Consider the following 14,068-nt stretch of genomic DNA (forward strand, 5'->3'; position numbering starts at 1 on the left):
TCAGTTTGGCCGGGCGGCCAGCTCTAGGAAGAGTCTTGGTGGTTCCAAATGTCTTCCATTTTAGAATGATGGAGGCCACTGTGTTCTTGGGGACCTTCAATGCTACAGAAAAACTACTGTCCCGAATGCAAAGAATACTGGCCCGGGAAAGTGGATGATGCGCACATCATTTAAATTGTATCTTATATTTTCTGGCTGAGCAAGTAGCCTATACCTTCCATACACAAATAATTACATTTTGACTTGACACTACCATATTTACATTGATTGTTTGGAGGGAAAAAATTAAACCTTTGCGCAATCTCAAAAGGTGTGTTATTGTTAGCGATTTTGAACAGTCACTCTACAGTTGTAGGGTTGGTCAATGACGAATAACGATTTCAAAATGGGAAAACATTTAAATGTGTAAAAAAATGCTAATTCAAGTTATTTCTAACTTCATTAGTGTTGTGTGTGTGTATACTGTGTGTGTATATATATATATATATATATATATATATATATATATATATATATATATATATATATATATATATATATATATATATATATATATATATATATATATATATATATATATATATACACACATATATACAGTACCAGTCATAAGTTTGGACACACCTACTCATTCCAGGGTTATTCTTTATTTTTACTATTTTCTACAACTATGAAAAAACTATGAAATAACACATATGGAATCATGTAGTAACTAAATAAGGGTTAAACAAATCAAAATATATTTTAGATTTGAGATTCTTCAAAATAGCCACCCTTTGCCTTGATGACAGCTTTGCACACTCTTGGCATTCTCTCAACCAGCTTCATGAGGAATGCTTTTCCAACAGTCTTGAAGGAGTTCCCACATATGCTGAGCACTTGTTGGCTGCTTTTCCTTCACTCTGCAGTCCAACTCATCCCAAACTATCTCAATTGGGTTGAGGTCGGTGATTGTGGAAGCCAGGTCATCTGATGCAGCACTCCATCACTCTCCTTCTTGGTCAAATAGCCCTTACACAGCCTCCACCGGTCTAATGTCCATTGCTCGTGTTTCTTGGCCCAAGCAAGTATCTTCTTCTTATTGGTGTCCTTTAGTAGTGGTTTCTTTGCAGCAATCCAACCATAAAGGCCTGATTCACGCAGTCTCCTCTGAACAGTTGATGTTGAGATGTGTCTGTTACTTGAATTCTGTGAAGCATTTATTTGGGCTGCAATTTCTGAGGCTGGTAACTCTAATGAACTTATCCTCTGCAGCAGAGGTAACTCTGGGTCTTCCATTCCTGTATTGGTCTTCATGAGAGCCAGTTTCATCATAGCGCTTGATGATTTTTGCGACTGCAAACATTTTATGGATTGACTGACCTTCATGTCTTAAAGTAATGATTGACTGTCGTTTCTCTTTGCTTATTTGAGCAGTTCTTGCCATAATATGGACTTGGGTCCTTTACCAAATAGGGCTATTTCTGTATACCACCCTGACCTTGTCAAAACACAACTGATTGGCTCAAACGCATTAAGAAAGAAAGGAATTCCACAAATGAACTATTAACAAGGCACACCTGTTAATTGAAATGCATTCCAGGTGACTACCTCATGAAGCTGGTTTAGAGAATGCCAAGAGTGTGCAAAGCTGTCAAGGAAAAGGGTGGTTACTTTGAAGAATCTCAAATATATTTTGATTTGTTTAACACTTTTTTGGTTACTACATGATTCCATGTGTGTTATTTCATAGTTTTGATGTCTTCACTATTATTCTACAATGTAGAAAATAGTAAAAATAAAGACAAACCCTGGAATGAGTAGGTGTCCAAACTTTTGACCAGTACTATATATATATATAAACAAGTTTTAGTCACCGAGAATTCAATCCATACATTTTAATTTTGAATCATATTATTTCACCCATGAATAATGTCATTCGGTGTAACGATAATGGATTTTCAACGTTTTTGATTATTTACCAGTATTAGCATTCAGCTGTTTATAGATAGTAATAGTTTGATTCTCAACAAACATGTACTCCTTTGAAAATCAAAATTACATCATAATTAATATCTTACATTTTGGCTTTTCTACTAAGATGCGCTCATTTGTTGATTTTAGCACCCAAAATGTCACGCTCAAAAGTGAAAAAAGCTGGACAATTTCTAAAATGCTTTTCTGTAAAGGAGTAAAGATTGTTATTGTATCCTCAACTTGAAAAAAAATTATTATGTAATATGACGTGAAAAACCTGCGTTACGCCGTCTGACTGTGGCATCGTTATACCGAATGACATACAGTGAGATTATACATTGGATGATCCTAACAGACTTTCTCAGCAACAAATATGTACTTATTACCTGCTAAATATAAAATGAGGCACTGGAAATCAGTTTTAATCAGCTTTTTTTATTGTAAGGTAAATAGAGAAAAGGCATATGGAAAAGGCATATCACAACTCTAATTCATATACGACATGAAGTCAAGATCAATTCATTTTGAAACATTGAAAAGTATAACATTTGTGATGAACTTGGATTGAAAATCAAATTAACAAAATACTGGTTGGTGTCTTATCCAACTGACAAGACTGAGGATGCTATGAAAGAATGAATCGGTCCCTGTTTATTTACATTTTAATCATTTAGCAGACGCTCCTATCCAGAGCGACTTACAGTTAGTGCATTCATCTTAAGATAGCTAGGTGGGACATTTTTCATCAATAACGTAGCTATCAGTAGTCAGAGCTAGAAGGGACAGAGAAGAGCTTGGACTGGGCTGAGTGGGAGCTGCCCTCCCGTAGGGGTGGGAGGGCCAAGAGACCTGAGGTGGCAGTACTGAGTGCTCGGGTTGGGGTGTAGGGTTTGAGCATAGCTTGAAGGTAGGGAGGGGCAGTTTCTCTTGCTGTTCCGTAGGTAGGCACCATGGTCTTGTAGTGGATGCGAGCTTAGACTGGAAGCCAGTGGAGTGTGCGGAGGAGCAGGAAGACATGAGAGAACTTGGGAAGGTTGAAAACCAGGCAGGCTGCTGCGTTCTGGATAAGTTGCAGGGGGTTGATAGCAAGCGGGGAGCCCAGCCAACAGCGAGTTGCTGTAGTCCAGACGGGATGAGGACAAGTGCCTGGATTAGGACCTGCGCCACTTCCTGTGTGAGGTAGGGTCGTACTCTACGGATGTTGTAGAGCATGAACCTGCAGGAGCGGGTCACTGCTTTGATGTTGGCAGAGAATGACAGGGTGTTGTCCAGGGTCTCTCCAAGGTTCTTGGCACTCTGGGAGGGCGACACTGTGGAGTTGTCAACAGTGATGGAGACGTCTTTGAGCGGGAAGGCCTTTCCTGGGAGGAAGAGCAGTTCCGTCTTGTCGAGGTTGGTGGGCCGACATCCAAGTTGAGATATCTGCCAGGCACGCAGAGATGAGTGTCGCCACCTGGGTGTCAGAAGGGGGAAGGAAAAAGGTAGCTGAGTGTCATCCGCATAGCAATAATAGGAGAGACCATGTGAGGATATGACAGAGCCGAGTGACTTGGTGTATAGAGAGGGCCTAGAACCGAGCCCTGGGGGACACCAGTAGTGAGAGTACGTGGTGCACACACAGATCCTCTCCATGTCACTTGGTAGGAGCGGCCTGCCAGGTAGGCAGTGGATAGATCTAGGAGGATGAGAACATAGGAGAGTCAGCTTTGGCAGTGCGGAGAGCCTCCATGACACAGAGAAGAGCAGTCTCGGTTAAGTGACCCGTCTTGAAGCCTTACTGGATAGGGTCAAGAAGATCGTTCTGAGAGAAATAACGAGAAAGTTGATCAGAGACAGCACGCTCAAGTGTTGGAAAGAAATTAAATCGAAGGCAGGCGTCGGGAGGTTGAAGTCGTCAAGTACGAAGAGCGGTGAGTCATTGTCAGGAAATGAGCTTATCAAGGTGTCAAGCTCATTGAGGAACTCTCCAAGGGCATCTGGTGGGCGATAGATGACAATAATGTTAAGCTTGAGTGGACAAGTGACAGCATGGAATTCAAATGAGGAGATGGACAGGTGAGAGAGGGAGAAAATATAAAATTCCCACTTAGGAGAAATGAGTAGACCTGTGCCACCACCGCGACGACCAGATACTCTCGGACTATGAGAGAAAACAGTCAGATGAAGAAAGAGCAGCTGGAGTAGCAGTGTTCTCTGGGGTGATCCATATCTCCGTCAGGGCCAAACGACAAGGGACTGAAGGGCAGCATAGGCTGAGATGAATTCTGCGTTCTTGACCGCAGATCGGCAGTTCTAAATGCTGCCAGAGACCCGGAATTCCACATGGTTTGTGAACACAGAGTACACTAAATTAGAAGGGTTGCAGCCAAGGGGTGGGGAATGTCTGTAAAGCCTACAGGGAGAGATGTGAACAGGTATAGAAAACACACACATAGTTGACAAGGCTACAAAAGAGCAACATTTGATAATCTGTAAATAACTAGGTAAGAGTGAGAGAGTGGTGTGGAGCTTTCCCCTCTCGGCGACGTCTTAGTTTTGCGACAAAACCGGCACGGACACGACCGCCACTTACAGCTGCCGCTGAGAAACCAGGGGAGACTGAAGAGCTAACACTAATTGCTAATTGCCTAGCAGAGATGGAGAGCACACTTCCCTGTACTAAATGCTGATTGCCTAGGAGAGGTACAGTGAGGGAAAAAAGTATTTGATCCCCTGCTGATTTTGTACGTTTGCCCACTGACAAAGAAATGATCAGTCTATAATTTTAATAACAACAATAAAATCCAGAAAAACGCATGTCAAAAATGTTATAAATTGATTTGCATTTTAATGAGGGAAATAAGTATTTGACCCCTCTGCAAAACATGACTTAGTACTTGGTGGCAAAACCCTTGTTGGCAATCACAGAGGTCAGACGTTTCTTGTAGTTGGCCACCAGGTTTGCACACATCTCAGGAGGGATTTTGTCCCACTCCCCTTTGCAGATCTTCTCCAAGTCATTAAGATTTCAAGGCTGACGTTTGGCAACTCGAACCTTCAGCTCCCTCCACAGATTTTCTATGGGATTAAGGTCTGGAGACTGGCTAGGCCACTCCAGGACCTTAATGTGCTTCTTCTTGAGCCACTCCTTTGTTGCCTTGGCCGTGTGTTTTGGGTCATTGTCATGCTGGAATAACCATCCACAACCCATTTTCAATGCCCTGGCTGAGGGAAGGAGGTTCTCACCCAAGATTTGATGGTACATGGCCCCGTCCATCGTCCCTTTGATGCGGTGAAGTTGTCCTGTCCCCTTAGCAGAAAAACACCCCCAAAGCATAATGTTTCCACCTCCATGTTTGACGGTGGGGATGGTGTTCTTGGGGTCATAGGCAGCATTCCTCCTCCTCCAAACACGGCAAGTTGAGTTGATGCCAAAGAGCTCCATTTTGGTCTCATCTGACCACAACACTTTCACCCAGTTCTCCTCTGAATCATTCAGATGTTCATTGGCACACTTCAGACGGCCCTGTATATGTGCTTTCTTGAGCAGGGGGACCTTGCGGGCGCTGAAGGATTTCGGGTCCTTCACGGCGTAGTGCGTTACCAATTGTTTTCTTGGTGACTATGGTCCCAGCTGCCTTGAGATCATTGACAATATCCTCCCGTGTAGTTCTGGGCTGATTCCTCACCGTTCTCATGATCATTGCAACTCCACAAGGTGAGATCTTGCATGGAGCCCCAGGCCGAGGGAGATTGACAGTTCTTTTGTGTTTCTTCCATTTGTGAATAATCGCACCAACTGTTGTCACCTTCTCACCAAGCTGCTTGGCGATGGTCTTGTAGCCCATTCCAGCCTTGTGTAGGTCTACAATCTTGTCCCTGACATCCTTGGAGAGCTCTTTGGTCTTGGCCATGGTGGAGAGTTTGGAATCTGATTGATTGATTGCTTCTGTGGACAGGTGTCTTTTATACAGGTAACAAGATGAGATTAGGAGCACTCCCTTTAAGAGTGTGCTCCTAATCTCAGCTCGTTACCTGTATAAAAGACACCTGGGAGCCACAAATCTTTCTGATTGAGAGGGGGTCAAATACTTATTTCCCTCATTAAAATGCAAATCAATTTATAACATTTTTGACATGCATTTTTCTGGATTTTTTTAATGTTATTCTGTCTCTCACTGTTCAAATAAACCTATCATTAAAATTATAGACTGATAATTTATTTGTCAGCGGGCAAACTTACAAAATCAGCAGGGGATCAAATACTTTTTTCCCTCACTGTAAATCCGCTCCCCCTCCAATACAGCCACTGATTACCAAAACAAGTCACAAATTGCCCTCACCTTGGTCCTGGTTGATGTGTCAACAACTATCTGCAAGTTATGAGCAGTCAGCAGTTCACACACCAAGTAGGCCACTGGGAAGACAGGCAGCACTTAAAGTAGATGGCCCTAGCTAGCAAAAAGACAGTACTAGACCACAACAGATAAAGACAAAAATTATACTTAGCACTCCTGGAGATATCAGGAGTCCTCTAGCTATAGAATGAAGCACTTGGAATGTTGGTTTAAAACTTAAATTAATAACTTTTTTTTTTTTACTTTATATTTTCTCTTCACATTTAACTTCTGTTACATGGCCTTGCAACCATCACTTTAAGTTAAGCTACAAAATACCCAATCTGTGGTGAACTCTCCCCATTTTAGGTGGAGCCTTTGAGTTACCACATCTCTTTGAATTGTTCCCAATCCGGGCTGCATAGTTTTAAGCTGCGATTGGTGGATGGCTCTGATATGACTGCTTTCACGTCAGATATGTAGTAAAGGATCACATCACTTGTTTCTGGCCACATGATTGAGTTCTTTCACAAAGTTTGTCTCATGCAGTTCACCTCAATTTCATTCCCCACCAGATCAAGGACTTGGCCGACGAAAGGTTGGTCATCATACATCACAATAACAAACTTCCCAACTAAATCCGGTGTTTTTTTGTGTGCAGGCTGCAGTGTTGCCTTTCAGCTTGTGGTGGTAGGCTCCTCAGATCCTTCTTGATTGAAGTCCCCCTCATTTGGACTGTTGCAGTAACAATGTCTCTCTCTGTGGCTGCAGAAGCAGGACAGCTCTCTGTGACTTATCTTCCCAGGTGTTTGTGAGGCAATCTGATGTCTTTTCATGGTGCCTTTAACCACTTGCAACTGACTCGGTACTGCATCGTCATATCTACACACGTCGACTTCAGATATCCAAAAGTACTTTATGCTTGAGCTTGTGTTCTCCTGTAGTTTGCTGTACATATATTTTGGGGTCTGGATATCTGCTCCCATTTTCACCATGTCATCAGCACTACATTTGACTGCTCCACCGACTTCATCAGGAGCCCCTTACCGTGCCCCTTCTCTGAGAAGTTCCATGTTACTTCTTTGAATCCCCAAAGAAATGGAAGTGTGCTGAATAGCTAAACGTTTATTTTTGTTCCTGTACTGTGTGACAGGACCGCCACTCATGAAGTGAAGAGTAGTTAGAGGGATTTTGCCCCTTCACTTCCTCCAAAATAGGCTCCAGGTGTGCCCACACGGCTCTTTCATCGTGACGAAGGCTATCTGATAATGTAGCGTATGACTGGTACCCCTGAAATGTGTACACCACACTAGTATGTATGGTGGCCTGCTTTCTGCTTCCTCCAAAATGGAAAGCCTGAACCTCTGTGTGCAATTTACATGCATAGTTTTCTGAGAAGTCCATGTGAAGAACTACCTCATTGTCACCGATGTTTTCCTTAAGATTTCGGCACTTCTCAACTTGATAAAGCCAGATGAAATGGTGATTGGTGAGTAGGTTGAGTTTTTGATTCAGGATTCTGTTCAGATCCTGCCATGTGCCTGTCTTTGTTTTTTTCACATATTTTCTTCATTGCTGGTCTTCTCTCTTTCCTATTGCTGCCATGTGGTGTTCACTTCAGGCAGAGCTAGTTCTACCTCACTATAATAACTTTGAAAAGGACTTGTCTCTGAACTTTCTCTTTGTGCTTCGTTACAGTGTCTTTCTTCCCAGGCAGAAGTCTGCTATTTTCATCCCTACACAGGAATTGAGTGACCTTTGCCTTCTTCTCTGTTGCCAGTTTCTTTCTCCCTCTTGCTTGTATTTCTCACTCAGCGTTCTCTTTTTCCATTCTTTGCATATTCTCTCATTTTCTCACATTTTCTTTTTGACAGTGCAAGTTTGGTATTTGGTATTTTATTAGTTGCATTTTAAGTCTGATCATTTGTTGCTTCAACTGTGCCTTTTCTTTACCCAACTGCGTGCATCACCTGGATATCTTCTCTACATCACATTTCTCTGGGGTTGATGAAGCAAGTGGTTGTTCCTACTCTGTTGGTGGCTTCCCAGGTGGGTGCTGTGAAGGTGGTTGGCTTTGCTGTGGAGTTGAGGGCTGAGTTGAGGGCTGAGGTGGGTGCTGCTATTGAACTTGTAGATTGCCCAGGGTGCTCCTCAAGATGGTCACCATCCATGGACACTGGAGTGATGTTCATCACAGCATGCATCTGCCTAAATTTTTCTTCCGACTCCTCTGGTTTTTCCTCCATTTATCCCTTCTCTTTTCAGCTGCAGTGGTCATCATCTCCTTAACTGGGCGATGGTTTATGTGCCCATCCTCCTTACATCTGCGGTAGCTAAACACGAGACGAATATACAGTAATTACAGAAATATAGTGCAGGCTATAGTCAAAATGACTTCCATTACATTAATATTTCCTAAATGCTATTGTAAACCACCTTTTGAGTAGTCGCACACAGCTTAGTCTGACACTCATAGATTCCATTGATTACCTACAAGATCTAGCCCACTGCAAATGCGTGTGAACCTAATTGAACTTAGTCTTAATTCAGGTTTGCTGGTTACTGAACTGCACTTGTCACTTAACTGCATGACCACTATAATAACTTGCTTTCCTGCTCAGATGCCTCTCTTCCCTAACAAGAGGATCTGAGTTCTTCCGGGCCCTGAACCGTGCAGCCCTCTCTTTGTTGGATAGAGGCATCTATAAAGGACAAATATTCCCTCAACATCAAAACTGTACTGATAAAGCATTAATAAAACATTATGATAATAATTAAGTGCTTATGACTTGAATAGGTGACTTCACAAAAACCAAATAATAATGACCATGTTGTCATTACTTTTGTTGTTCACAATGTAATAGATAGACAAAATATACCTTAACACAAAAATAAATTAATAAATATGTTATCAATAAAACATACACATATACACTACATTCCCTAAAAGCTTAAGAATAGTCGTAAAAACACAAAAACTATATATGTGTCATGCGAAGTAACGAATGACATAATCGTCACTCATTTACATTTACATTTACGTCATTTAGCAGACGCTCTTATCCAGAGCGACTTACAAATAGTCACTCCAAATGACAAAAAACAGTTTTAACTTATTCTACAGGCCAATCCAACTATGAAAACACCATGACCTTGATCTACAGCTTTTTATGTTATCTTTCACATCAACTATGCCACTTTAAAATAAAACATTATAAGTGTTTTTTTAAGAGTTGTACCGTATGACACAGGATTTTGTATCATAGTGCACCAGTGACCAAAAAGGTGAAATCATCAACATTTTAGGAGAGACTTACTGACCTTTCTGCACTGTGTGGGGGTCCTTCTGAATCTTCTTTCTGGTGCAATATCCTGTCATGTGAATATCGCAAAGAAGTATGGTCTGAAATGGCTCCTGAATGTCTGTTATACTGAATGACATTGAATGAAATCCCAATGTAAGGACAAAAGTCTTTCAAGCATAAAAATTTAATAAAGTTTAGGATCCTCACAATTATTTTAATTTATCAATACAGATACCCTCACAATTATGCCAGAGGAGTTTATTTGATTTGTATTGTTTTTTTTACATATTGATTTTCGTTGTGGAGAGTTCTATAGCTCCCTAAATTCCCATTATTCATAATGAATACTCTTATAAGCCGATAAATAGGGGAAAGTTAAGTCTTATAATGCAGTGCTTATAAAAATGCAGTGCTTATAAAAATGCATATTCTTATAAAAATGTATATTTTTATAATATTGTAAATATGCTTTGGACACGTCACGTCATTGACCCAGGGCCCTATAAAATCAGTCTTATGTTTTGGTCAATTCCATTTTCCAGGTTTCCGTTTTCTTATTTTTTTCAGGTTTTCACTCTCAAAATCACACTTTCTTTAATAGAAAAACTAAAAAAATTGGATGTTCTAAGTCCTCAACAATGCTTAAATCACATCAGGAGACCACTTGAGGTCTGGGAACAATCCCCCCCCCCAAAACTGTACAATGTGCAGTGTAGGCTACATGTGATGACAGAGTTTGCTAAACAAATGCTCCGCGATTGGTACAAATCATCATGATATCATTCTGCTAGGTAGGCCTACTTTGCAGTCAACATTTAATTGGGAAGGTTTTTGGGGGAAAGCCTTTAGAAATGTTCATTCAAACAGTGCATGATAACTGAATTGCGCATCACAAAGATTCAACCAAGACTTCGGACCAAACTTTTTGAATACTTGGTCTACATACCCATTGTTGCATACTCATTGCTGTTTGAATAAATATTGATAATAAAAAAATAAGCTAATTGTGAACCAAAAACTAACATGACCCGCTACAAAACAATTTCACTGCCACCCTAGCGACCAATAAAAAATGGGTGTCGCACTGCCAAGTCAAAGGGTCACAAATGTGAGTGTTTTGGTTGCAGTTTTGAGACCTACATCCAAGCTCTGGCCGACTGATTCTTAGAAAGGCTTATATTCCAGGAGTTTCTACTGAACCGCAGAGGAGTGAAACAGAGCATACCACCACACATCCTCTCTAGACACACAATGCCTAGATAGTGGAACAATAATCATCACAGCAGTGGGAGACACACAAACACACACACACACCTGGAGGCCTCCACATGGCAGGCAGTGACCTCAGCTCTCATCTTGAGTGTGTGGACCTGCTGTGTAAAGGTGAGTCACTGAGGCTGCATTGACTAGGTATCACTGTCTACTCTCTCTCTGAGCTCAGCTCACTTTGTACAGAGGAGCAAACTGAAAAGGAAGGAATAATGCAGCAACTCTTGAAGGACAACGGAAGTGTTTAGTTTTAAACTCACAGAGGAAACATTTTTGAAGTGAACTTTATTTGTCCTTGAAGAGTTGCTGAATTTCCTCTTCATTTTCAGTCCGACTCAGCTCATGGCTGGTTCTACTAAGGAACACACAAAGAGAGAGAGTGAAAGCTGCCAGCCACTGACAAGCACCAGCCCATAGTACTGTATGGTGCATTAGTCCACTGATAGAGCCTGGGTCAATGGATTCCTCAGGAGGGTTGTACGTCAGCCTTACCATTATATCACCCTGACAGTGACTCAATACCTCCTTAGAACCAATGAACAAAACATCTAGGCCCTCCCTACAGATCTGTGTCACCTAAATAAAGGCCATTCCCAAGTGAGTGTAATTTCAATAGAATTCAGGTCACTCTAGAAACCGTCCAGTCAATGTGTTCAACAGTTACACCCAGAGTCAGCCAGTCAGAGGAGAAGTTCACAGGTAAACAAAACAACAGCTCCTGAATGTAAACTAAAAGGCTAAGACATTGGACCTGATGATTAGCCAAAACATCTACTTTAAAAACAGCAAATCGTGTCATGCAGCGTTAATCCTTTCGGGAAAGCTCTGCACATGTACAGTACAACTCCGCCACACTTCACTTTGTGTTGCATTCTACAGTAATGTATGACCTTGGTTTTACCCTGCTGAGATTCCTAAGGGCATGAATGATCAGATATACAATACCCCGAGGATGGATTAGCTGGGTCACAGAAAGTTCTGTTTTAGAACAAAAACTGACTGTCCTATAAGGTTGTCATACAGGCCTGCATTTGTTTCTTTGATACTTAACTCCAGACAAGCCATATTATTTCAGCTCACTCTGTAACTCCTGATCTTATTATCAATGGCGTAGCCTACTCAAAATGCCAATAACATAGCAATAAGAAATAGCAATCTTTGTGCAAAACAGATCATACAAAACTGATTTTGGCATTTATATAGGAAAAATAATAAAATGAAGGAACAAATAAACACACACACACACAATCGACTATGTTGAAGGCAAGTAAATGTGTTACACTACACACAAATAAATCTGACATTATGCCAAGATCTTACCACGAGCTATCTCTTTGATGAGGACCTGCACTTCAATAAGCAAGCTTCGTAGGGCTGGTTTCATTTTATCAAATTAAACATAGCATCAGACAGCTAGCTGGTCCTGTGTAGCAATAGCACCAATGTTCGCCTTCCTCCCGAGTCCTAGCTCCAAATTGGGAAGTGAAGTATCGACAGCGCTATCAGACACTGGAAGAGAATGCGCTCTTGCCGCTTATGTTAGGCTACCCTATGCCTCCCATTAATTCGTTCCCTCCCAACCCGCCAAGACACTACCCACAGCAGGATCCCGCCAACTCCAACCTCTTTCCTCAAAGAGCAAAACAACACACGTTGGCTATGACATTTGCACATTCTGTCGGATGAAAGGACCACGTCATGAGTCTCCGCTGCCTGGTTGACAGCTCTCTCCTCTCGAGGCGTGGCTCGGAACTCTGTGGAGTTACTCATGTGACATACCCAGACACCAAGTCCCACGGTGTATCGTGGTACTGCAATATTGTCACACCTCTGCTATCTTTGGTTCGGAGTAAACTTTCCACGTCTTCTCGTTGTCTCTCATGGTGGTCGTTTCAGCTAGCCTCAGCCCGAGTACATTAACTAGCTAGTTAGCTAGCTAGGACTTCAACCCCCCCATGTAACGTTAGCCGTTCAACAAAGTTCCGTGACATGCATACTGCTTTATTCGAACAAACTAATATAGTCAAAGCATGTTGTAAAATTCTAAAAAGGTCATACATTCCTTTATACGAGAAACAGATATCTTCGCCCACTTGGCTAGGAACCGTGCCGCGTTCAAGTACTAGTTAGAGCTAAGAAACTTTGATATTTCCGACTTGCTAACTGGTTGTAGTTAATCACGTGCCGCGTTCAAATAATTAGTTAATCGGATATTTCCGACTTTCCTAGTTCCGACTACCACATGAACGCGACATAACAAGCCACAAATCCCAGGAAGTAAATCCACACTCCCCAGCTCTACGTCACCGTTAGATCACATAGTTTCTAAACCCAGAGGCACAACATCGCGAGACTTCCGGGAACGCTTGCGAAACAGACCAGTCCGGGGTTTGAGAAGTCGAGTGAACAATTATTCCTTAGTTGTTAATTTTCTCGAATCTAAAAAGGCACAACCTAGATTCCAGCCAATGACTTAAGTAGTTGAACATGTTATTACTCCAACCTCGTGAAAGTGACAAACTGACTTTTATAGGAGCACATGCGCAGTTCTTCGCGAGATGACCATTAGACCCGATGACGTTTTCTATGCAATAGTTTAGCTAGACGACGTCGCCATGACAATTGAGCGTGCGTTCGTAAATTAATTTAGGATATCTACTCCGATTTTAGAGCACTCTCGTTTGAGTGTGCCAGAGCGCAGAATAACTGATGAATTGACGAATGCGCAACACCTGTTGAATATGACAGGTGGCAGTAAAGGTTGGCAAAAAATGGAATTAAATTCGTGCTAGCAGCAATTACGGTCACTACCGCCCTCTGCTAGGGCGAGTAAAATGGTCAGAGTGAGGTGTTCTCTCGTTTCTGTCTGGAAGTAGCTAGCAAGCTACGCTAGCCAACTTTAGCCAGTTAGCTTGGGCGCTTGACTGCCGTTGTGAGGTCAGAACGCTCGGATCAACCCCACTCCTCAGCCAGAGCGTCCAGTGTGCGCTCTGAACGCTCCTGCAGTGAAACGCTCTGAATTTATGAACAGACAATCTGACAACGTTCTGAATTTACGGATGCCCAGAACGCAGTCTGAGCGCACTCTGGCACTCCAGACTGAATTTACGAACACACCCATAATGTACTGTCTTTGGTTAGATCACAACCTCTCTCACGCCACCACATTTACAAACTGTCTACGAGGGCCATCTACCGGACTCATACCGTGCATGCATGAAT

At 42.0% G+C, this 14,068-nt stretch overlaps 1 protein-coding gene across 1 annotated transcript in view; it reads right to left on the reverse strand.

The window, feature by feature from the left end:
* The window catches only part of LOC311137457 (furin-like), a 211,084-nt gene extending 198,079 nt beyond the window's left edge, over positions 1-13,005 (reverse strand). The window contains exon 1 of the mRNA XM_084171973.1: positions 12,167-13,005. The gene's annotated coding sequence lies outside the window, so the exon portion shown is untranslated. The remainder of the gene's footprint in view (positions 1-12,166) is intronic.
* Positions 13,006-14,068: the final 1,063 nt, after the last annotated feature.

Source organism: Coregonus lavaretus (assembly GCF_964263955.1).
Source record: "Coregonus lavaretus genome assembly, chromosome: 11".
In the NCBI taxonomy this organism is placed as follows: domain Eukaryota; kingdom Metazoa; phylum Chordata; class Actinopteri; order Salmoniformes; family Salmonidae; genus Coregonus; species Coregonus lavaretus.